The sequence below is a fragment of the Panthera pardus genome, unplaced genomic scaffold (assembly GCF_024362965.1).
Source record: "Panthera pardus isolate Hobbes unplaced genomic scaffold, ASM2436296v1 HiC_scaffold_11, whole genome shotgun sequence".
Lineage (NCBI taxonomy): Eukaryota > Metazoa > Chordata > Mammalia > Carnivora > Felidae > Panthera > Panthera pardus.
The window spans coordinates 48,393,155-48,415,758 of record NW_026526666.1 but is presented as its reverse complement, the minus strand read 5'-3'; the positions used below and the strand labels follow the sequence as shown (position 1 = coordinate 48,415,758).

General features: G+C 36.9%; 1 long non-coding RNA gene across 1 annotated transcript in view; it reads left to right on the top strand.

The window, feature by feature from the left end:
* Window positions 1-699: 699 nt before the first annotated feature.
* Window positions 700-22,604, top strand: part of LOC109266689 (uncharacterized) — a 120,381-nt gene continuing 98,476 nt past the window's right edge. The window contains exon 1 of the long non-coding RNA XR_008419159.1: window positions 700-850. This is a non-coding gene — a long non-coding RNA (uncharacterized LOC109266689). The remainder of the gene's footprint in view (window positions 851-22,604) is intronic.

Sequence of the window (22,604 nt, the reverse complement as noted above, 5' to 3'; positions counted from 1 at the left end):
AGTTAACCATCTAACTTGATTTCATACCATCCTCTAAAGTTAAGCCTGTTCTCACTGATGCAAAGCTTCTTTGTGTCTCTGTGGTCTTGCCTGACGTTCTCGTCATCCTCACTATGATTTTGGTTATGTTTTATTTATACCTGGAATAGCATTCAATCACTAGTCCAAAATATTATCTATGCTTCTCAATTCTATTCCTCTTTTAAGGTCTGCTCAAGTCCTTCCTCTCATAATGAAGTTTTATCTCTATAATCAAAAGGAGTCTGTTTTTTATTATTTCCCATAATGGTTATATTCTATCTATCCTCCAGAATAGGATGAGAATTATTGGCCTTGGTCTTGGACAAACTTTGGCTCAAATGTGAGATCTTTAATTTGACAGCCATTCAACTTTGGGTGAATTGGTTAATTTTTCTGAAACTTCATTTATTTTCTTGCAAAAGTAAATGAGTAAAAGGATTGTGTTAATAATTAAATTAGACTCTGTGTTTGAAGTACAAAGCATATAGTTGATGACCAAGAGCCTGTGTTCTCTTGGTTAGAAGGAAAAGTAACTTACTCTAAGTAAAAATGAGGTTCTCTTAAAGACATGAGGATGTCTCACAATAATCCAGGACAGACTAAACAACTGGGCTGCAGAGTCAGTGGGAATTGAGGCAATCTTAAGTGCCAGCCACTTCCCCATCTTTGTCTTTCTGTCGCATGGCATCCTGTTTCCTCTCTGCAGTTACTCTGATCTCTCACTGCCAGCCAGCTTCTCTGAGTCTCAATTTCCTCATAACATGGCTCAGAAATGGTCACTGCAGCCCAAACTCTAGATGAACCTTCAGCTCAAGCATCCAAATTACAGGTAACTATCTTGTTCTTTCAGTTCAAATTCCTCAAGCAGAGGGTCTAATTGGCTTTGGCTTCTCTTCAAATGAGATCACCAAAATTGGTGTCCTGCCTAGAATGGGCCATCTCTGCCAGGGGCCAGCCCTTCCCACCCATTTGTTACCTGGTCACTTTGTAGTTTGCCATTTGCCATATGGGAGAAAGGAATGACAGATTCCCTAAGAGAGAGAGACCCTAGTGGAAGAAAGCTGGGGAGCAGCTACCATAAAATATTTCTAGGATTTCTAATGCAGTATTCACTGCTCCTAACAATTGAACACTGATTTTACTCTATCATTTATTTTTAATACTTATTTGCCCCAAATGATTGTATTTTCTTTTGTCAACCAAGATGTTTATAATACATGCCACATAGCACTTTATATACTGCTAATATTTATTCATCAGCATTCATCAGACATTCATTAGACACCTACTTGTCAAGCACTATTACTACAGATATGGTAATAAATCAAATAAACACAATTCATGATCTTGTGGAGCTTACATTCTGAAATTTTTTGTTTCTATGTATGATCCTACTTAGGCACAGGAGATTGGAAGAGTTGTAATGACTTTATGTAATCATCTTCAGAGTGAAGCCTTCCTTGATCACCCAATTTAAAAGTGCAACCACTACCACTGTTATGCCCATTCAGTTTTCTTCTTTCCCTGCTATATTTTTCCTCCCTAGCATTGCTTTAACACATAATGTATTATATTTATGAATCTGTGGTCTCTATTACTAGAATGAAAGCTTGTAAAAATAAGAATTTTTATCCCTTTTCTTCCCTGTGTATTTTCAGCACTGATATTTGTTGAAAGCACGAATAAGTGAAGGTCTGAATAAATCATCATACTTAATTTTTGTCAAGCACATATTTACTGTTAGGCACCGTGTGAACTATTCTTGTACATATTGGTTTATTTACCCTTCACAATAACTCTGCGAGGTTATTTGTTATGAGTATCACCATTTTATAGGTTGAAAAAAGGAAGCATAAAAACTAAGTTTCTTGCCCAAATTCACGTAGCCAGGAGTGAGAGACAAACTTGAATTCAGGTCTTCCTGATTCTAGAGCTCATGTTCTTCACTGAAGAACCATGTACAACTTTTAAATGAAATACTGGCTTAGAGAAATAATGATGGGTCTGCACTGGTCCATGCCTCACTGTAATATTCACTTGTTTGATGACAATATGGATGTAAGGTGGACTTTTGGTTGAGGAAGCAGTATAACTGGCTTGCTATGCTTGAGTGTTCTAGGCTCCATATCCTTCCTCTCTCCTGCCAGAATTCTCGGGAAGTATGTACACCAGAGGAGAATAAGGAGATAGAGGGAAAGAGGCACTGTAAAAATGCAGCATAGCCATTCACAGAATTCTGAATTATTTATTCTTCCAAGGATATACGCATACCCACATCTCTTCTATCTAATAAAGAAGAACTCTTCATTGATGTGATGATTGATTCCAATATCCGTGTCCTGTAGGAATTTGTAGTAAAGTGGGGGTAACAAGGCAACAGCAGGGATATATGCTTAAGGTTGTACGTCACATAGCACAGGTATCTGACTCAATGTTTCTTAGAGGAAGATTTCCAGGGTGCTGAGGGATGCCTGACACATGAGGAAGCAAAAATAATAAAATACTGAGGTAAATCATGCATGGCCTCGTGGGCCCACCAAGAATGAGAAGGCTCATATTCCTCTCGAAACAGAGAGTAGCAGATATCTCCTTTCCTCTTTTCTAGTACTGAGACTACATGCCATAAATCCTTTGTTCATAATATAATGAGTTCAGTCTAATTTGCTCCTGCATTTAAAATTATTCATTTATCTTTTATTCCTGATGGAATAAGAATCCTAGAGCTGAAAAAAAAAATTAAGGTTATCTACTCACCATTTTTTTTTTTTTTCATTCAGGACATCTTAGTTTTCCTAATTAGATATAAAATCAGTGGGGGAGGGAGCTTCCTTTACCATCTCTTTGGTTCCAGATCCTACTGTTTTTCACTATTATCTTAAAGTAAATATTTGCTGCCCTGGATTGTATTTCTTTGAAGTATTGGTCTAGGAGGCTTGTAGTAAACAAAAATATTTATCTTGTAAATAATGCAAGAAGCCAAGTAACAATATCACCTTGCTCTGAGTACAACATGAAAACAGCAGATAAACCCGTAGGCTGTGTCCCCAAGCTGGTGTCAAGGCTCTGAGGAGCTATGAATGTAGCCACTGAGATTCTGAAGAGCCTCTCGTTCCAATAAAGAAGGACAGGACACACAGTTCATAATAAGCTCATCAAACCTTTACGCTTTTACTCAGAGACAGTTGTGAATCAACTAGAATATAGTACAGGCTTTAAAATAAATGATAAAGTATAAAAGAGATTAAAGGAATCAGAATTTGAAAGCATAAACAACCCATGTAAAAAACACTGAAATGGAGATTTCATACTCAAAACATACCAAAATAACATTGTGGCAATGATGGCAGGGTCTGAAATGATTTTCTGATGATAGAACTGAAGAAAAGAGTGCAAATCACAAACATGGTAAAGCTAGGTAATTGGACATTCTTAATTAATGCATTTGAAAACCAACTAATTCTAGAAATAGTAGCTTCCGGTCTTGTATTTAGTTTTCTTCCTCTTAATTTCAAATTTCAACACTGCCAAGAATGGAGCTACAAATAGCTGTGTGTCTTCTGTGGAATTTCCCAGTTCCCTTGTGATTGTGTAGAACTTCCATAGATTTTGTCTAGTGGATGTAACAAAAATGGTAGTGTTTAGTTGAAACAAGTTAAAAAACCAAAAGGTACACTCTGCTTCATGCTTCAGGCTAAAAGAAGAAAACAAAGCAAACCCAGTCATTCAAAGCAAACCCAGTGCTTTGCTTCCTGTTTTCAGTATGGGTCAAAGAAGGCACTGTCTCCCAGACTTGGGTTGTGTGAAAAACAGGCATGCCAGTAAAGGTAATTTAAATGGAAGGAAAAGTGATGTTCAGGGACTGTGGAAGTCAGCAATCCATCCAGTAAACTAAACTACTTGTCTATCTTAAAAGAAATAAGGGGGAAATGAAGCTGTTGAGACCCGAGAGCCAAAATTAGAGTAATCACATTGTAGAAATATCTCAATCCTTCTCCTTTTCCCCTTTTTCTCCTCTTTTCTCCCCCAACCCTGTCTGTCTCTGTCTCTGTCTCTCTGTCTCTGTCTCTTTGTCTCTGTCTTTCTCTCTCTCTATATATACATATATACCCATTTCCCTTTCTTTTTTGACGTATTCATGAAATTTTATGAAAACATAGAGGATTTTAATGTAACAGAACAATATTTCTCAATGCTTAGTGTTTCTGTTAGTAGAAAAATGGAAACACTGGTAGTTGATTTAGATAGTATTAAATTAAAAATCTCTTTTGTTCTACTTTGTAAGATATTAAAAAAGAAAGAAGCTTTTTCAAGTACATCAGAGATGGACAGCTAGCAGCTGGGTAATTATGTAATCAGATTTGAAGTGTACATTCATTAATCCATTCAGCAGATATCTCTTGAATACCTAATATGTGACAAACAGTTATACGGCTTTCCAAAACTCAGGCCATTCATGGAAGAGCTTTGGTATTCATATGTACTAATTGCATTTGATGGTGTACTGTGGCATCTTTTGAGAATATAAATGTATGTTATATTTAGCCCGTGATGAACAGTTGCTTGAGCCATTAGGCTCTTCTATGAAATTGACATGACACGTTGGTCATATTTTGAGGGATTTTTCTTCATAACATGTTTTTTTTTCAGGTTAAATTTTGCTGGCAGATCCTTATTTCCTCAGAGTTAATCATACACATGCACCTTGTTGACAATTGCAGGATATTGAATTTAAGAAAACAAGTTTTCAGGAAATTATTAAACTTATTGAGTGATTTACTGTCCTTGTAGTTTGAATATTTTCTTGATGCCTTGTTTTTTCTTTTTTTTTTTTTTTATCATTTTCTACATATTCCATTTGAATGCTGGAGACAATGTCCTCTAGAATAAAGAATGGAGGAAACTAGACTGATCTCAAAGGCTTAAAAGAGAAAGAACAAAGTCTGTTGTTCAAAGGCAACTGAACAAGGAACTAAACAACTTAAGTTCTAATCCCAACTCTGGAACCAAAGAGATAGACCATTTTCATTAAGACATGTGTCCTTTCTATACCTCTTCTCTATTAGTTGCTAGCATTTATTGAACTCTTAACTATGTTCCAGGTAACTGTTTTAGAATGTTTCATGTGCTAGCTCCTTTTATTCCCTATGTGTGTGTGTGTGTGTGTGTGTGTGTGTGTGTGTGTGTGTATTTAATTTAAATTCAAGTTAGTTAACATGCAGTGTAGTTTTGGCTTCAGGAGTAGAATCCAGTGATTCATCTCTTACATATGACACCCAGTACCTTCTTTTATTCTTACAACAATCTCTATTGGTACTGTGATTATCCCCACTTTACAGATGAGTGGGGAACAGAGCTATTAAGTAACTTGCCCAAGCATGTATAGTTAGAAGTAGAGGAACTGGTGTTCAAACCCAGGCAGTTTGTTTATCACTGCACTGTACTGCTTCCCTACAATACCTTTTATTAAATCACTCTAATGAAAAAACCAATGGGATAATGGCTACAATATTCTGAAATTTTCCTTTTGGTTCTTTTTAGACTATTTAAAATTATAAACATAGTACTTAGCCAGTTACATAGTTTATAAAGTTAAAATTAAGATATTTCATTCCTTAATACCAATTCTACAAATTTGTCTGTTAACAGTTTGCTGTATATCCTTTCAGAGATTTTCTACGCTCATATCACATGTATTTTTTAAAGCAAAAATGTAATATAGGGTAAGTATTGTTCCACAGTTTTCCTTTAAAACAGAATAATTTATGATATACATCTTCTCCATCACTGCGTATAAATTTACCAATTTTCTTAAAGAACTGCCCACAATTCTACCTTATGAATATATAGCAATTAATTTAACTCTGCTTCTATTGATGAGTTTATACTGCTCCTAAAATTTCAGGATTACAATAACTTGACAGTGAATGGTCATGTACACACACACACACACACACACACACACACAGGTGTACATGTGCATGTATTTCTAGAAAATGTATTCCTAGAAGTAACATACTTTTGAAAATCATGAAGGATAATATTAATTTAAAGAATCACTTGTGACTAACTTACTTTTTTTTTAAATATTTTTTTTTAAATTATTTGTTTTGAGACAGAGAGAGAGCAAGCAGGGGAGGGGCAGAGGGAGGCGGAGAATCCCAAGCAGGGTCCACACTGCCTGAGGGAATTTGGAAAAAAGGAGCAGGCAGAAGTCAGGAACATTTTTGTTTCCTCCAGGCAGGGGCTGCGCTGTGAAGGTGTGCTGTCTGGAGTGGTTGCTATTCCCTTGTAACCAAGAAGACATTTGCCCAAGGATGAAAATCAGTGTATGGAAGATGCCAGAGCTCAATCAGCTGCTGAACTAACCAACTCTGGAGATTCCCTACCTCTGGCCTTCTTGTTAAAAGAGTTACAAAGGTCTTGATTGTTTAAGGAACTTTTACTGGTGTTTTGGTTAATGGTAACTGGAAGCAGTCTAGTTGATCAATAGTTACTAGTTCGGAGCACTTCCTCAGTTTCAAAAGCCATATTAACGTATCCTACAAATCCTATTTTGCCAAACCAAAGTGAAAGTTTCAATTATTATCCAACAAATTCAGATTATGTAGAGAACCTCTAAATCAGGCTTCAAAGTCTTCTTTTAGCAATAGAAGTTTAAGCGGGGGAAAGAGTGGGTCCTAAATTTGCTTTTCCTTTGACTGTGGAGGTAGTTGAGAATGTTATAAAAAAATGCAGAAGTGAGAACAAAGTACAGGTTTTCCCCCGCTAACAGGAGAATGTTCCGATGAAAAATTTTGTAAGCTGAAATGGTATAAAGTGAAGAAGCAATCACCATTAATTTATGTGGAAAAAATTTTCAGCACTTCCAGGCCCCCAAAATAACCTCCTTTAGGTTTTTCTGATACCTAGGACACATTTTGCTAACACTAGCACAAAATAAATTGAGATAAACACGGACTCACAGACTCAGTTCAGAACTATGGCAGCTATTGCTGAGGTGCTGAGTGTAGTTCCCAGGGAAAGAGCTTGGTGGCGCCATTCTCGCTGTTCAAGGTGCGCTGCCTAACAGGTTCTCTCTGAAACAAATGAGGAATGTTATTTTCAATTTTTACCTTTTCTCCTAAGAGTGAAAATCCTCTTCAGATTTCTATTAGTGAAAATAGGTACTAACATAGGTTTTCTGTAAAAGGGAAGTGGCATAATGCAAAAATTCTGAAAAGCAGGGGATATCTTTGTACTCTTTTTCCTAAGTTGTAACTATTACAACACCATCACACAGTGTGAAGGAAAAAAAAAATCTCATAGCCATTTAATGCACATCAACTGTTTTAGAGAGTGATGAGCTGATGGAGACCAGTTTAGCCTTTCTTCTAAAAGTTCAGAATTCCCAAATATAAACAGTTTAATTTCATTGCATTCTAAGCTTTTGAGCAAAGTGTTCTAAACTTATGAGATGTTGTCTGGCATGCATAATTTATACTAAGTTTATATTTTGTTTTCAAAGGGTCATTTTTGTTTTGTCTATCATTGTCAAACACTTGGGATCTGAAATTAAAATCTTATTCACAAAAGAAATTAGCTCAACACTTATAAATTAACAGGACTCTCATGGAAATGGATCTGACCTAGATAATCAAAGCTATTCTGCTGGAGTTTTGATCAGAGTTTTAATATTAGTTTAATCAGAGGTAACACTCTCTAAATAAAGCACATAGTATTTTATTTCATCATATAGTAATTTAATTTTCATAACTTAAACTGGGAGGCTTAAATTATATCATTTGCCACTTTCTCGTATTGTACATTCATGTTTAAAAAAAGATAACGCATGCTTACATTGATGATTATGAAATCTGCACGTTCCTTCTGGATCAGAAAAGTCTGAATGCCTACTGAATGTAATGGTCAAGAGTGTGGTGTTTGAGGTCATGTGCTTTTGGATTCAAACACCTACTCTCATTTACTTTGACATCTTGCACAAATCATATTATGGCCCTCCAGCCTTAGTTTCTGCAAGTATAAAGCGGAAGCAGTGGAGTGTTATATGAATAACGTCTACTTCATAGGATTTGAAGAACAAATGAAATTATGTAAGGTACTTAGCATGGTGGCTGACCCATTAAAAGTGCCTCCAAAATATAAGTTATTGTAGACAAAAATACTCAACTCCCTTCTGTTTGTGTAGATCATTAAATTTTCTAAATTATTTCTTATATCATCCCAATTTATTCTGAGACAAATGAAAAGATAAGACAGATATTAACATAACCATTCTATAGAAGTTGTAAAAAGGGATTGTCAGCAGGCCTGAGATCATTCATTTTATGTTCATTCATTCAATATTTACTCAAAAAATATTTATTGAGTGTCCACTATGGACCATACACTGAGCAAGGCACTCCAAGATACAAATTAATGAAAGAATCAAAACAAGAATTGTCCGTTATTTTTGTGACCTAGTATGTGGTCACACCAACCCCCTTTTTGTGAAATTTACAATTTCTTTCTGGAAAACTTATCCTTCCCTTATTGTTTGCAACCTTGATGGTACAAAGGGACATGGCATAAACTAAGGCAGCCAGTCTCAGTAGCCTGGGTTTTGGAAACTTATGGGGAAGGACACGAGGATAAAAAGAATCGCAGCTTGTTCAGCCCAGATGACGCCTTCCATTAGTCCATGTAAAGATGCTCAGAGCTGCTCTAACTTAAGCCCTGATTATCTGATGCTATAATGTATATAATGTAGGTAAGATTCTCTCTTTCTCTCTATGTCTCTGTATATATATTCCCCCCTTCCTTAGGTTAACCAATGTCAGATTATATTGCTTTCAAACAAAGAAACTTAACTTAGAAACTTTGAAAGTGTGACATCACTCATCCCCAGAAGTCTTGGAATCTGTTTCTAAGAAAACATTGGTATCACGGAGTGTGGTTTTAAATTTTCTTTACAGTTTCTGCCAGAGTTAGCTTGCTTTTAACAGACAAGCCTTGACATTCATACTTACCAAATTCATCCCATCTAATTATGATCTGTTGATATTTTCTAGCAGTGCATTAGAGATCTATGCTTTTACTTAATATCTGCTCCTTTGTTCCCATATATGTACATAACAAATTGAGTTTAATCCTGCACTGAATCCAATCTGTAGTGTGCTAAGATGCTTTATAAGAGGACTGTCCTAGAACCTAGATTCTTGGTCTTCTCTATTCTTTCAGAACCTCCTCAATCTTGGGATTGGTTTTCCAGCTCATATCCTTAGTTGTTGGTGCTCTAGCTTGTTATATGTCAGGCACTGAGTACTCACCTTTCGTTTTTACTCTGAGTATCTTTCTTTCCTGGAAAGCCTTATACTGTAGTCTTTGTGACTACTCTATCTTAGTTTTATTTTGTACCTAGGAAGAGAGAAAGTACTAATTTATTGATGTTCCCTTTACAGCTGAAGCAAAACCAAATAATGGCATTATTTTTTTTAGGCTAATCTATTTCTCTGAATCTTCATTCCCCATGTTTGCTCCATTTCTCTTTTCCATTCTATAACAGTCCAGGCTCTGCCTTATGTCTTTCCCTTATGTAGTCAATTTTCTCGGTATAACAAACTTCAAAATCTCAGTGACTTAGCACCAAAAAAATTTTTTTTTTCACTCATGGATCTGTTGATGAGCTGAGTTTGGCCTCAGCCTGAATGTTGGGTGCAGATCTGCTCCATGTATCTCCTTGCTTCTTTGATAGCATATGTTACTTTCATGGTGGATGGCAGAGATGCAAACTTCTGAACCAAATCCTGAAAGCAACCTAAAACCTCTGCTTATATCATAGCTGCTACAGTGTGTTGGCCAAAGTAATTCACATGACCAACATTAGTGCCAATGGGGGTGGGCAACATACTATTTACTTGGTGAGTGATACTGTAAGGTTGTGTACAATTTTATAGCAAGGTGGGAAGGAAGAATTAGAAACCATAATCTGGTCCACATCTCCCTATGTTCTCCTAGAGTCTGGCATATATCCATTCTATTTATCTCATGCCTTCAGAATCTAAGGTGAGCTAAGAACAGAAGGAAAGCAGAAACCTACACAATACAAACCCATTTAACCTTAGTGTTAGACCTTGCAAATAAAATACCATGTTAGTTTTGTTTTGTTTTGTTTTGTTTTTTTTAACCAAGAGTGTAGAGAGGGAAGAAAGCAGTATTTTATGGTGTTCTGGCAAAAGCATTTAGACCATATTTCATAGGAATTCTATATATATTCTAGACAAATTGCCTTCCATCTATCTTGAAAATATAAACATAAGTTTATTGACTACTCAGTATGTGGCAAGTACAACGTATGTTCTTTATGAGCATCACCTTTTACAATTCTTATGAAACCTCTGTGAAGTTTATTGATAAAGAAACTCAAATTTAGAAAGGTTTAGTTTTCACAAAGGTAAGATTAATTGTTCTGTAGCCATGGCAACAATTAGTCAACAGAACTGGTTTTTTTGTTTTTTTGTTTTTTTTTTTTTAATTTTTTTTTCAACGTTTTTTATTTATTTTTGGGACAGAGAGAGACAGAGCATGAACGGGGGAGGGGCAGAGAGAGAGGGAGACACAGAATCGGAAACAGGCTCCAGGCTCCGAGCCATCAGCCCAGAGCCTGACGCGGGGCTCGAACTCACAGACCGCGAGATCGTGACCTGGCTGAAGTCGGACGCTTAACCGACTGCGCCACCCAGGTGCCCCACAGAACTGTTTTTAAATTTGTCACTTACAGTGAATGCACTTTCATAAGCCAACTTATCAAGGCCAGTCCTCTGCTTCTGAAAGTTAGCCATTCAGGACTTGCACCAGTAAACACATTGCTGAGTTTTAACCCATCAACAGCAGTTTTTACACCTAGTAATCAGGTTTCTACAGATGCCCCTAAAAGTCTCTATGAACTGCATGCCTCCCCAAATTTTATGGAAGACCAGCTGAGCCTGTGCCTAGCCAGTCTCACTCTTTCTTGCTGTAGTAAGAATATCTTCAGCCTTTGTCTTTTTATTTCAGAGAATGTGTGATGGTTTCATGGTCTTTTGAGAGTAATTTATCCACATTTGCACAGCTGGAAAATGGTAAAGTCAAGCAACAAACCTATTCCATTTGATTTCAGAGCCTAAATTCTTACTTAGCACACTAATCTGCCTCTCCTCATTCCACAGTAGCTGCTGCCCAGGTACTCTTCCCTGGAAGAGTTTAGCCTCTGGGTTAATTCAACCTTTGGATTGTAATTTAATTTTGCATATCTTAACTATCCAACTAACTTGCAAGATCAGTTGAGCCTTACACAATTTCACATTCGCAGTGACTAATTTATCCATTATTCATTATTAATTTAAAAGATATTCAATGGAGTACTTAATATGTGCTAGGCACCGTGATAGTGATGAAATTAAGAACTTTCAGCTCTCAAGGGCTTAAATGCAATGTGAAATGTACCACCACCCATATAGGGTACAGCAGGACCTGAGAGGTAAGAGTGCCTATGTCTGTCATTAGCATTATGTAAATTGCCAAATGATTGTTATTTGTATATTCATTCTATGAAGCAATTATTTTATGGCAGAGAAAAATAGTCCTCAAATTGTTAAAACCATTCATAAGTCAAACATTGAATCAGGAATTGTTCTAACCCAAATATGAGTTCTTTAGAAGGAGGTCACATCATAAATTTGCAGTTTATCAAGTGATAAGACATTTAAGTCTGTCATTTTCTGTTTCTACTGCCCTAAAGGTTTTTATTATTTATAAGTGCAGTTATAGTTTTCTAATATAGAATATTACACATTTCAGATAACTGATGCAAAACATTGAGAAAATATGGAAAAAAACTTTCATGATATTTAATAAAACAGGAACTGGCTTAATAAGGAGACAGAAATTCAGAGTGATCCTTAGTTTCCAATTATACTGGTTCTTTTTTATTTTGGAGACAAAGCTATTTTTCTGGACACTTCCCGCTCCTTTTCCTTGGTATTCTATCAGTTTTGAAACATAACGTAATCACTAAAATAAAAGTGTTGTAGTTTATACAGAAGATGTCAGTGCTTTAGGCATAGAAACAATGTTTTCATTTAGTCTTGATTAATGAGTGGGCACTGCCTAGGATTTCAGTGCTTTTTCTTTTTTTGGTCTTTCCCAAACAACTTTGACCTTTGTTGATAAGTTTCCTGGCAGAACCATGAACTCAGGGCCACTGATTGATTGTCATGTCTGCCTCAGGGAGAACCGGATTCTTTTCTGTCTGCTACTGCTGCACTGAGTTGTTGTGAGGTGATATGTGACATCTCCTGAGTTACAGTGATCTGTGGTCATGATTAACCAAAAAGGCAGTAATTTTCAAAAAGTTTAAAACATCAGTGGAAAAGTGATAATTCTGACTGTGATTACTGCAATTTGCTTTTGATCCCTTTCTCCCTTATGGAATCTCTGTGACTCCAGACTGCCCAGCCTCCCCTCCCAGTATACCAGCACTATTTAAAAAAAAATTTTTATGTTTATTTATTATTGAGAGAAAGAGAGAGAGCACAAGTGGGGCAAGGACAGAGAGAGGGGGAGACAAAGAATCTGAAGCAGGCTCCAGACTCTGAGCTGTCAGCACAGAGCCCGACTCGGGGCTCAAACTCAGAGTGTGAGATCATGACCTGAGCTGAAGTCAGATGCTTAACTGACTGAGCCACCCAGGTGCCCTTTAGCACTTTTGAATCCTGAAAGAAATATTTTCTCTTGTATTCTGAATCTATATGTCCTCCTTTTGTCCAGAGTGTGCCTATTTACAAACCCAACACCAGAAGTTAACTGATCACTGGGATTAGATAAAATTATTCTTATACTATTAAAAGCAATATACTAATTATAATTTATTGATCATTTCTTAAGTTCTATAAAAACTTAATGTCACTTAATCCTCAGAAAATCTATATAAAACAAGTACTATCATTATCCCCATTTTATAGATTACAAAGCTAAGTTTTAGAGAAATAAATCATTTGCTCAAGTTTTGGTAGTCATGTTCTGGTAGTCTGTTCTAAGTGGCAGACCAGGCTTCCCATCCAGGTTTTCTTGATTCCAAAAGTCCTAGTCTTTTTTGCAGAGCTGCCTAACATGTATCAGAGACTGATAAGGGTTTTAGAGGGACCTTTATAGTTTGGTAAGAGATGGTGTCCACAGAAATGCTGTTCACCTTAGAATTTTAAACATCAACAGAAACTTGTAGGGGAAAGATACTTTTTATCAAGTGGTAGCTTTCCTGAAATTTCTCAAAAACTGCCACATAGAAAGGTCTCTCATACCCTAGAATCAGGCTAGCTGTGTTCAGCACACTAATAAGTGATAACAGCAGGAAGGGGAGTTCACTGATGTGTGCAGCCTTTTGCCTTGTGATGACTATTTATCCTCCTGTACTTAATCAGTAAGCAAGGGAAACATAGAATCGTAATGCACAGAATTATGGAGCATTATGTCAGGAGTGATCTTAGAGGTGACTGAATCTAAACACTTCATTGTCAGAGGAAGAAACTGTCCCAGAAGTAAAGTGACTTATGTTCACCCAGCTGTGAATTAGGTGGTGGAGTCAGAACTCAAATCCTTTCCTCCCTCCCCTCACTCTCCCCCTTCTTGCTCTTCTTGATCTCTTTTTTTCCCCCTCTGCCAGCATTTATATGTCTGCTATGTGTCAGTCACTGGAGAGTGGGAATACAGTGTAGTAAATGCAATAAAAAATCCTTGCCATAATGGAGTTTATGTTAGTGGGGAAGGGCATATTAACAAACAAATAAATCAATAAAATTTATGCTATGCCAGATGGTGATAAAAGCTATGGGAAAAAATACAGCAGGGAAGGGTGAGAAAGTGATAAGAAGAGAAGGGAGTGATGCTATTTCAATAAGGTCCTTCTTAGAAAGGGGGTCATGAGGAGAATTCCAGATGGGGTGACAGCCAGTGGGGAGCACAGTTGGCTTTAACCTGTTTGAGGAATAGCAAGGAGGCCCAGGGCACTGAGAACAGTGGATGGGGGAGTAAAGCCACAGGATGAGGATAAGAGAAGCCAGATGATGTCAGCCATCTGATCTACAAGTAAGCACCTTTACATCAACTTCGCTGCCTCGTTTCAAGAGGCTCGAAGAATAGTGAACCTAACTAATATCTCTTAAAAGAGATGGCTTATGGTGGCCATGGCTTATGTCAGAGACCCTCTCAGTAGAGATATGTAAGGAGTATAAACCTGCTGGACCCGGAGGCAGCATACCCAAACCCAAGTCCTGCCATAATTAGCTACATTGTTGCCTTGTTTAAGCTTCTTTTCCCTTCTCTATTAAAGGAAGGTGACGTTAGCTATTTCCCAGAGTTTTCATGAAAACCGAAGGAGATAAAAGCAATTTATGTGAAGGCAGTTTATAAGTTGGATATTTTGAGTAATAGCAATCAGTCAGTCAATAAATATTCTTTTGATCACGTCCAGGGTGAATGTAGTGTTTGCCCTCTGGCATCCAGGAAGCTGTTGCTACATCTCTGTCTGGCAAGGTATTCAGAGAGAGGCATTATAACTGGAAGAAAACAAGAAAAAGAAATGATGTTCATCTTTATCTCTGTCTTTCTACCATGACCTTCAACTTTATTACTCACTTGACAGAAATAGAATGTGGGAGATGGCTGTGAGCAGTGTAGTCTTCAGTTAACCCTGTAATTAAATATAGTTTGTTTTCTTCACTGCCAGGGTGAGGGAACTTATGAAATTAATAAATCATATGAAAGTGATGTGGTTTGCTAGATTTCTAGACACAAGTCTGTTTTGAAATGCACCTTGCAGAATGAATTGGGCATGTGCAGAGTAGCAGCAGCATGGTAGACAAGGTCAGTGAGCAGAGTGCTAACCAGGATGACATGGGTCTTGAGTGGTTAAAGAGGGTGACATGAGGTGATAATAGTTCAGGTGATGATAAAGGTGACGACTTTATGTTGGACACTGAAAGTCACAGGAAGCCAATGATGTGATATGATGTGATGTATCTTGAAGTCTAGGGAAGTTTCTGGTGAGTGCAGGCTCTGGGACTGTATACGTTGGCAAAGAGAAAGGGAAAGTGAAGCAATTAACTCATAAATTTTGTCAAGATGAGTGGACATATGGATAATTCAGGCATGCACCACTGCTTTCGATCACAGTGTTGGAATGACCAGAGAAGCTCTCATACATTGACACGTACAACATTTGTTAACTTGGTATTTCTAATAACACAAGTTATTTTTGTCACATCCATGTGTTTCCTATAATATTATGTACTTAATATTTTCCTTTAAATGACTTTAAATTTTGAAAAATGTACACACATTTATTTTTTTAAAGGGAATTTACTGTAAATAGGAAACCATTTGTCTTCTCCTAAATGGAAGGTAAAAGTACTTAAGATAAATATATTGATCACAGACCACCTAAAATCATCTCATATATCATGAATAATGAACATACTCTGGTTTGGAAAACATAGCATTATCTTATTAGATTATTATATCAGTATTTTCACTACTTTATCGGCCAAGCAAGAAAGGCTAAGAAAAATTAAGTTGGTGCTTAAGGTCACACTGTTGCTCACAAACACAGCTGGGATGAGCACCCAGGTTATTTGTTCTGGTCTGTATTTATTATGGCCCACGAAGAGGCAGCTGCCAAATAAGAACCTAAGTAGGTAGGTAGAAGTGTGTTCTCAGGATCACCAGGAAGCAATGCATTGTGGTGGCATTAAGACTGCCTAATGGAAAGGCCCTGGACTCTTTCTTTAAATGCCCTAAATGCCCCCCATTGTGAATAACTCCCAGGACAGGTTGATACTGGGGCCTCATCCTCTCAAACACCCGTCCCTGGCCACTTAGAGTTAATCCTAGTCTGAAACAAAAAGGAGCACTAGGAATAATTTTCAGTCTGGGAGGTTCTCAGAAGCCCTGGGGAGTCTTACACTTATTTAGACCTAGAGCTTCTTAGAAGACTTTGGATTGGACCAGGGGCCAAGCCTCTGGATGAGCATAGGTCAAGTGGTAGTCCTTCAGCTTCTTTGGTGCTTTGAGAATCCCATCCAGTGACATCAAATCTATCAACATGGTAGGACACAAGAGATATGGAGGACTTCAGGGTAGGATGGGGGAAATGAAACTTTGGGTCATTCCTGAGGGATTTCAGGTCCTGGAAACAATACTAGTAATATAGCAGGATTCTCACAGAGAGAGTCATGACACCAAGGCTTTTCTTTCCAGGAAGCAACGTTATTCCTGCCGGCACCACTCAGTTGGGTTGAGCCCTGAATATCAGAATTGAGCCCTGAATATCCCGTGGCATAGTTTTGTTTTTAAATACATTTTCTATTTTTTTGTCTCCTATATATGGTAACACACACAAACATGTAGTCTGATTAAGTAGTCTCAGTTTACAAGGTCATGAGGGATGTCGTCACGTAGGTGCATAGCCAGGTTACCTTGAAGTTTTTTGTTGTTTGTTTTTGTTTTTTTCCTTTTCTTTCTTTTTTTTTCTTTCCATAGGGAGTGGATTCTACCACAATAATATCAGAGGAAAGTTAAATGACATATTCCTTAGGGTGAAATATCTTAATTTTTTTTTAAGTTTATTTATTTATTTTGAGAGAAAGAGAGTGAGCATGAGTTGGGGTGGGGTATGAGCAGAGACTGAGGGAGAGAGAGAATCCCAAGCAGGCTCTGAGCTATGAGTACAGAGCCCAAGGCAGGGCTTGACTCATGAATGGTGAGTTCATGAACTGAGCTGAAATTGAGTCAGATGCTTAACAGACTGAGCCACCTAGGGGCCCCTAGAGTGAAACATCTTATACTTAATTAAATATGGAGTGGATACTAAATAAATGCTTATTTGAAAATACAGCAACATTTGAAGTCTTTTCCATGATGAGAGATTATACACTGGGTTGCACCTTTTTATAGATAATAATGACTCAATATTGGTCATTTTATATAGTTCAATCTGATATTTTGGTAGAAAGTGTGAATTGGGCATCATGGACTTCTGTCATAATTCAGTAGTGAAGGTGTCATTAAACTTGATCAAGACATGCAACTTTTCTGGATCTCAGTTTCTTCATCTTGGTATTGATATTGGAAAAGATTGTTGGTTCCAACTGAGAAATTTGTTTGTTTAATTAAAATTGGAAAAAGAATGATTACTTATAATTTTATTCAGTAAAAATATTTCAGAATATGAGGCCCAGAAAAAGCAATTTTTTGTATGTGAAATTTTTTTTATTTTGAGATACTTTAGGTTCACATGTTATAAGAAATAATGAAGAAGATCTCTACATATTACCAGTTTCCCACTGGTAGCATCTAGTAGTAGTACAATGCAGAACAACATGATAACAACCGTGGTACCAGAACTTGGATCTTGGTCTATAGTTTTCTTTTTTTGTAGTGTCTTAGTCTGGTTTGGTATCAGGGCAATAATAGCTTCCTAAGATGAATTTGGAGATATTTTCACCTGTTGTATCTTCTGGAAGAGACTATATAGTGTTAATTCTTTAAACTTTCAATAAAATTTTCCAGTGCAACCATCTGTGCCCGGAGATTTGGGGGAAAATTTTTAAACTATGAACTCAATTTCCTTAATAGTTTGAGGGCCTTTCTAATGATCTATCTCATACTGGGAAGTTGTGGTAGTTTGTGTTTTTTGAAGAAGTGACCCATTTATTCATGGTTGTCAAAATTTTGAGTGCAGAGCTGTTTGTACCATTTTAAATTATCCTTTTGATTCTCTAAGACCTGTAGTGATATCCCCTGTTGATTACCCAGTAGGGGCAATTTGTATCTTTTCATTTTTTCTTTGTCACACTTGCTAGAAGTTTGTCAACTTAAATGATCTTTTCAAAAAACCAGGTCTTTGTTGCATTGATTTTCTCTGTTGCTTTTTTTCTGGTTTCAACTTCATTAATTTCTGCCCTTATCTTTGTTATTTCCTTCTTCTGGAGTTTGTTTCAACTTTGTTTTTTAGGTTCTTGAGGTAGAGGCTAGATTGTTTATTTGAAACTCTCTTTTCTAATATATGCATTTAAATGATATAAATTTCTCTCTCAACACTGCTTTAGTTGTATCTTACAAACCCCGAATGCCATGTTTTTGTGTTCTTTCAGTCAAATGTATTTGATTTTCTTTGAGACTTCCTATTTGACCCATGTTTTATCTAGAAGTATGTTATTTAGTTTACAATATATAGTTCTTCTCCTGTTATCTTTTGTCACTGATTTCTAATTTGATTCTCTTGTTACCAGAGAACACACGCTGTATGATTTTAATTTTTAAAAATTTGTTAAGCTTTGTTCTATGCTCCAGGTTATGGTCTATGTTGGTGTATGTTCTGTGGTTATTTGAAAAGAATACTTCATTTTCTGTTTTTGGGGGAGGGTTTCTATAAATGCTGACCAAATCCATTGGTTTATGGCGTTGTTGTGTTGTTGAATATCCTTGCTGATTTTCTGTCTAGCTATTGTACTGTTGCTGAGGTATTGAAGTCTACAGCTATATGTGTGATTTATCTATTTCTCCTTTAAATTCTTTCAGTTTCTGTTTCATGTATTCTGTAGCTTTGATGTTTGATGTAGAGAAAATACATCTTGGATTCTTATGTCTTCTTGATAGATTGAGCCTTTTATCATTATATTACATCTTTCTTTGTCTCTGATAATTTTCTTTGCTCTGAAGTCTACTTTATCTAAATGTTATCCAGCTCCTTTTTTCCCCCTTTGATTAGTGTTTGTTTTTTTCCCATCCTTTTATTTTCAACCTGACTATAGTAAAAGCTTGCATTGCAAGTAACTTGTTCTGTGAGTGTTCTGCAGGACAAGCAAACATCTCTAACAAATTTTAACTTGATAAATGGGTGATGGCTTACAATATGAGTAACATGTGATGCCGAACATCACATGATCACAACTGAGCCAATGGTTCTTGAAATTCTCTTTGACATATAAGTGCTTTGGATTACAAGCATGTTTATGGAATGCATTATGCTTGCAAACCAAGGTTTTACTTACATTGTTACTTTATTTTTTTTTTAACGTTTATTTATTTTTGAGACAGAGAGACAGAGCATGAACAGGGGAGGGGCAGAGAGAGAGGGAGACACAGAATCTGAAACAGGCTCCAGGCTCTGAGCTGTCAGCACAGAGCCCGACGCAGGGCTTGAACTCACGGACCATGAGATCATGACCTGAGCCGAAGTTGGACGCTTAACCGACCGAGCCACCCAGGCACCCCTACATTGTTACTTTAAAGAGAGGTTCTTGTAGATAGCATATAGTTGGGTATTTTTTAATTTACCCTGTCAATCTCTTTTAATGTATTCAGATCATGTATTGTAATGTAATTATTGCTGTGCCAGGGCTTACGTCTGCCATTTTAATTTTTATTTTGTTTGTACTGGTTTTTTTTTTATTTCTCTGTTTTCGCTTTCCAATCTGTGATGGGTTGCTTGAACATTGTTTAGAATTCTATAGATTCATATAGGTTTGCCTATATGTCTTTGAGCATATCTTCTTGTAAAGCTTTTTTAATACTTGCATTATGTATTACACTATATATATACGTAACTTACCACAGTCTATGGATGTCATCATTTTACAAGTTTGGGTGAAGTACAGAAATCTTATCTTCCTTTATATCTCTTTACCCTCTCCATTTCTAATCGTCTAACATGTTTCCTCTTTTTATATATTTAGAACGACAACAGAGGGTGTTAACAATTTTGGCTCTAGATGTCAAACATAATTTAGATAACTCAAGAGGAGAAAAAAAACCCCTATATTTACTCATACGTTTGCTTACTGTGTTCTTTCTTCCTGATATCCCAAAGTTCTTTTATCATTTCCTTTCTTTTACAGAAGTTCTTTTAGGCGTTCTTTTAGGATGTATCTGCTAGTGACAAATTCTTTGTTTTCCTTCATCAGACACTGTCTTGATTTGTCCTGAAGGACATTTTCTGTAGGTATAGGATCATGTGCTGACACTTCTTTTCATTCATTACTCTGGTTTCTAATGAGATATTTCTTATTTTTCTAATTACTCTCCTATAGGGAAGGTGTTTTTCCCCTCTGGTTGCTTACAAGATTTTTTTTCTTTGCTTATTGTTTAGAAATTTAATCATGGTATTTTTTGGCTTGAATTTCTTTAAATTTACACTATTTGGGGGTACATTCAGCTTCTTGAATGTATAGGTTTATGGTCCTTTCCAAATTTGGCATGTTTATGGCCATCATTTCTTCAAGCACTGTTCAGCTCTGTCCCCTGTCTCCTCTCTTTTCAGGACCCTGAAAATGTGAATGTTAGATATTTTGTCCCACAGGTCTCTAGGTTCTGTCAATTTTTTTTTTTTAACTTTAGCCTACTTTTTCTTTTTTTCAGCTTAGATAGTTGCTATTGTTCTGTCTTCTAGTTCATGGATTCTTTCCTTTGTCTTATTCACCCTGTTGGCTAGTCTATTCACTACACTTTGTATTTCTTCTTTTTTTAAATTTTATTTATTTTTGAGAGAGAGTGTGTGTGCACACATGCACATGAGTGGGGGAGAAGAAGGGGCAGAGAGAGAATGGGAGAGAGAATCCCATACAGGCTCTGTGCTGTTAATACAGAGCCTGACATGGGACTTGAACTCACGAACCATGAAATCATGACCTGAGCCAAAATCAAGAGTTGGACACTTAACCAACTGAGCCACCCAAGCACCCCTACACTTTGTACTTAAACAATTATAATTTTTGTTCTAAAATTTCCATTTGATTTGTCTTTATATCTTTTATGTCTTTGCTGAGGTTTTCTATTTTTTTTTCACTTGTTTTCAGTAGGTTCATAATTGTTGATTAATTCATGGTTAACATGGCTGCTTAAAATTTTTGTCAGATCATTCTACTTTCTGTAATCTTGGTATCAGCATCTAATGTTTTTTTTTATTATTCAGTTTGAGATTTTTCTGTTTTTTGGTATGAGAAGTAATTTTTTTTTTTTGAAACCTGAATCTGTGTTGTACTATGAGACTGTGGTTATTGTTTAAGCATTCAGTTTTAGCTGGCTTTCTCTGGCATTGTTCAAGCTGTGGAGGGGGTGTGCCACCTCATTACTACCACATAGAGGTTTACTGTTACCCTCTAATGATACCAGAAGAGAGAACTTCTCATTATTGCTGATTGGAAATGGGAGTTCTGGTTCACTGCATGGTCTTCACTGATAGTGGAGGGGAAAGGAAGAGGAAGTATGCTTGTTATTGATGATCAGGGATGAAGTTCCTGACTCCTTACTTGGTCTTCTTTGACACTACCCTTGTAGGAGTGTTGAGACATCTTGTGATAGCCTATCATGGATGGAAGCCTAGTCTCCCCACTCAGCCTTTGGTGGTGTGGATGTGGATGGATCCATGGCTCTTCTGTGATTTGGCTGTAGTAAAGCAGTTGTTGTCTAAAAGTTTTCTGTCCTGCTTGACTGTGACTTTCCTGGTCTTTTTGCTAAAAGAGTAGACCAAAAAAAGTTGGGGCTTTTTGTATGTGTCTGTCCATTGGCTTTTCCAGGTTGCCGACTTCTTCAACTTCAGGTTTGGGATATATGAGGTAGAAAGGGAAACTCACCATGGTGTTATTCCATGGGCTTCAAGGTTCTTAACCAGTCTGCCTCTTCTCTCCTCTTCTCTGTACTTTTTAGAGTCTTCTTATGGTCATTTTCGTATGTGGTCCATCTACTTGGTGGGAGGAAAAGGAAAAATTTATCTATCCATTTTCCTGGAAAAAGAGGTCTCAGGAAACATACAATTTAGAAGATCTTTGGCGAGCCTGGGTGACTCACTTTGTTAAGCATCCAACTCTTCATTTCAGTTCAGGTCATGATCTCATGGTTCTATTGATCCCCATATCAGGCTCTGTGCTAATCGTGTGGAGCCTGCTTGGGATTCTCTCTCCCTCTCTCTCTGTCCCTCTTTTTTTTCTTTTAAAGTTTTTTTTTAATGTTTATTCATTTTTAAAAGACAAAGAGGGACAGAGCACAAGCAGGAGTGGTACGGAGAGAGAGGGAGACACAGAATCCGAAGCAGGCTCCAAGCTCTTCGCTGTCAGCACAGAGCCCAATGCAGGGTTCAGACTCACCAACCATGAAATCATGACCTGAGCTGAAGTTGGACGCTTAACCGACTGAGCCACCCAGGTGCCTCTAAATATAAGGTTCTTTTAAGCTTTATCCAGCCATCCTTGTTTCTGGGAATAGCATCCTGACCAGCTGACAGACTCACTGACTAACTGACTGATTGATAATAACCAATCTTTATGTTTATCAATATAAGAAATGATGATATATGTGTACTGAGGACAGAGTTAACACTCAATGATTGATGCAGAGATACATAAAGGCTATTTTTTCCCATATTGAAATCTTGTTTTTGCATTATCTAACAAAAAAAGAAAAATTCTAGGGACTCCTACCATAAATTTGCCTCTCTATTTACTTTCAAGTTCTCTTGGTCACTATGGGTTTAAGAGATTTAAGAAATGCAGTTTTGGGGGCACCTGGGTGCCTCAATC